Raw genomic sequence first — 4,134 nt, forward strand, 5'->3', positions numbered from 1 at the left:
ATATTTACCAAAATTGTCCCTTGTTCTCATGTGCTTGTTGTTGTTAGGTGCTGTCAAGTCTTTTATGACTCATAGCAATCTTATATACAACAGAACGAAGCACTGCACAGGCCTGCCCCATCCTCACAATCAATCATTGCTATGTTTGAACCCATTGTTGCAGCCACCGTGTCAATCTATCTTATTGATGGTCTTTGTCTTTTGTTGCTGATGCTCTACTTTACCAAGCATGATGTCTTTCTGCAAGGACTGGTCACTCCTGATAACATGTCCAAAGTACATAAGATGGAATCCCTGATTCGAAGGAACATTCTGGCTGTACTTCCTCTAAGAAAGATTGATTGTCCTTCTGGTAGTCCATGGTATACTCAGTATTCTTCATCAACTCCAGAATTCAAAGACATGAATTCTTCTTCAGTATTCCTGATTCATTGTCTAGCTTTCACATGCATATGACTTGAGTCAAGTACATCTAGTCCTCAAGGTGACATATTTGATTTTTAACACTTGTCTGTCAGTTTGTCATACAGTGGTGTCTTGTGTATTGCTGTAATGCTGGAAGCTATGCCACTGGTAATAGTTAGGGTAGCATAGTGCCTAAGGCACTTGACTGCTAACCAGAAGGCTGGTGATTCAAACCCACCAGCCACTCCTCGGAAGGAAGGTTGGGCAACCTACTTCCATAGTGATACTGCCTCGGAAACCCAAGGAGGGGTCGCTATGAGTCAGGTCTGACTCGATGGCACATAACAACAACAAAAACATGCCAGTGTTATTTCAAATACCAGTAGGATCACCCATGGTGGACAGGTTTCAATGGAGCTTCTAGAGTAAGACAGATTGGGAAGAAGCATTTGGCTATCTACTTCTGAAAAACTTGACCAGTTAAAACCTTATGGAAAGTAGTGGAACATTGTGTGGTATAGTGTCGGAAGATGAGCCCCTCAGATTGAAAGACACTCAAAATATGACCTGAAAAGAGCTCTCTCCTCAAAGTATAGATAATCTTATTGACATGGATGACGTTAAGCTTTTAGGACCTTCATTTGGTTATGTGGTATGACTCAAAATGAGAAGAAACATCTCCAAATATCCATTAATAATTGGAACATTGAAGGTACAAAGTACAAATCGAGGAAAAATTGAAGTTGTTAAAAATGAAACACTTGAAGGTAGATATCCTAGACATTAGTGAGCTGAAATGGATTGGCATTGGCCATTTTGAATCAGACAGTCATATGGTCTACTATGCCAAGAATGACAAATTGAAAAAAAATGGAATCACATTCATTGTCAAAAAGAATGTTTAGGTATGTCCTGAAATACAACACTGTAAGTGATAGGATAAAATCCATAAGCCTGCAAGGAAAACCAATTAATATAATAATTAGTGGATTTTACACATAAACCACTAATGCCAAAGATGAAGAAATTGAAAGATTTTGCCAATTTCTGCAGTCTGAAATTGATCAAACACGGAATCAAGATGCATTGATAATTATTGGTGACTGGAATTGGAAAGTTAAAAACAAAGAAGAAGGCTCAGTAGTTGGAAAATATGGCCTTGGTGGTAGAAACAATGCAGGAGACTGCATGATTGATAGAATTTTGCAAGACCAATGACTCATTCAACAACATAAATAGCGATTATACACATGGACCTCATTGGATAGAATACACAGGAATCAAATAAAATCAACTACATCTGTGGTAGTTAAGGTTCTGTGCCAAGTTGGCTGGGTCATGGTTTTCAGTGGCTGGGCAGCTGGATGTAGTTTATTTTCCATGAAGAGATTATAATCACCTCCATGGTGGAATCTGCTGTGAGCAGCTAAATAGCTGCTTTTGGAGTGTGGCCTGCTTCCAGTATACAAAGAGAAGTTTTGAGAAAGGCCACTAGCTTGGCACATTTTGGATCCTGCATTTGGACAAGTCTTCAGCTCCAGTTCCTGGACATGAACTAGTGGCCTGTCATTTTGCCTGCTGATTTTAGGATTGTTCCTGAACTTCAACTAGTGGCCTTCCATGTATCTGTTGATCTTGGGATTGTGCCATTCTACTTGCAAACCATCAGTCTCAGAAACCAGCAACTGCACAAGTTACAAGAAGCCTCCAGTTCCAGTGGGTGTGAAGAGGCAGAGTTGAAGCCCAAGGCCTCTAAACAGCCCCTAGAGCTGGCACTCTGAACTTGGGCTTCTAGCCCCCAAAACTATAAGTGAGCTGTCTGTCTCCCTGTGCATAAACAGCCCTTCTTTCTCCCATGATTGTTCTCTCCGAGGAGTGTATCTACCTCTGGTAAATGTTCAACTCATATGCCTGTCTTTTGTTTGGCTGGAAGGCCCAGGTGTGGGTTCATTTCCAGACCCGAAGGGCAGCTAGGGGCCATAGTCTCAGTGGTTTCATCAGGCTCTATCAGACCAGCAAACCTGGTCCCCTCCCCCTCCCTTTTTTTTAAAAAGATTTTGAATTTTGTTCCACATTGTTCTCCCACTCTATCCAGGATCTCCTACATAGATACCCCCTCCAAGTGGTTGACAGTGGCAGCCGGGCAACATCTAGTTCTTCTGGTCTCATAGTCTTATAGGCTGCAGATCGGATGGTGTACCAGTTGCTAGGACTAATTGTTTCCATGAATCGTTGGTATTGTTGAGTTCTCGAAGTTTTCTAAATATGTTAGAAATGAGCCCCTTAACAGATATGTCATTGCCAAAGATTTTTTTTCCCCAGTATGTTCTCTTTTTACTATCTTGGTAAACCCTTTTGATGCACATAAGTATTTAATGTTTAGGAGGTCCCAGTTGTCTAATTTATTTCTGTTATTCATGCATCTTTACTTTTGTTTGATAGGCGATTTATGCTGAAAATTGGGCGCCCTAGTTTTGATGCTATGTCATCTTCCAGGAACTTTATAGTTTTTGCTTTAACACTTAGGTCTTTGATCCATTTTGGTTTAGTTTTTGTGTATCGTGTGAGGTGTGGATCTTGATTCATTTTTGTGCATATGGATATCTAGATTTGCCAGCACCATATGTTAAAGACACTCTTTCTTGCCCCATTGAATGAACTTTGACATTTTGTCTAAGGTCAGCTGCTTATAAATGGATGGATTTACTTCTGGGTTTTCAATTCTATTCCATTGATCTATGTGTCTGTCATTGAACCAGTAGTCCTAGGCTGTTTTGATTACTGTATAGTAAGTTTTGAATGTGAGGCCTCCTACTTTGTTCTTCTTCTTCAATATTACTTAGCTATCTGGATCCTCCTCTTCTCCATATAAAGTTGCATAGGTGTTCAGACATACTCAGGTGGTGGATAGCAGAGATTACAAGTTAAGATTTTATCCATGTATCAAAAGGAGGGCGAAAATTTGACTTTTTTCGAAATTATAGAGGGCAATGCAAAGGTCAATGCAGAAAGGTGCTATTGGGTGAAGAAGAGTGAACATTTCCTGCTTAGATTTACAAGGTCTTTTTAAAAATTAGATTCAATTATGTATTGAAAACACCTGTTACATAGTAGCCACTAGAAACATTTGGCTAATTTCAAGGTAAATTTGGCCCCCACAAAACCTCCAAGAGACAAAGAGGGCTGTTATCATAACCAAGGTCCCTGAGGGGTACATATTACTTACACTTGATTACTAACCTAAGTACTCACTGCTAACCAAAAGGTCAGAGGTTAGAAACCACCAGCCATTCTGTAGGAGAAAGATGTGGCAGTCTGCTTCCATGAAGAATTACAACCTTGGAAACCTTATGGGGCAGTTCTGTTCTGTCCTTTAGGGTCGCTATGGGTTGGAATCAACTCGAAGGCAGTGGGTTTGGTTTTTTGATTTTCATACCAATGTAGAGGTTGGTATTTCTAACCCACCTAACAGCACTGTGGAAGAAAGGCCTGGCAATCTTCTTCTGTAGCAATGATAGCCAAGAATTCCTTATGGAGAACTTCTACTCTGTAGCACATGGGGTCACCATGAGTCAGAATTGATTTGAGAGCAATAGGCTCTTTTGTTTTGTTTTATTGCCATAAACAATTGTAATGTTGTTGTTGTTATGTGCTGTCAAGTCAGACCCGACTCATAGCGACCCCTCCTTGGGTTTCCGAGGCAGTATCACTACGGAAGTAGATTGCCCC

Source organism: Orycteropus afer, unplaced genomic scaffold, assembly GCF_000298275.1.
Source record: "Orycteropus afer afer isolate SDZICR_OR568_19922 unplaced genomic scaffold, OryAfe1.0 scaffold00583, whole genome shotgun sequence".
NCBI classification, from domain to species: domain Eukaryota; kingdom Metazoa; phylum Chordata; class Mammalia; order Tubulidentata; family Orycteropodidae; genus Orycteropus; species Orycteropus afer.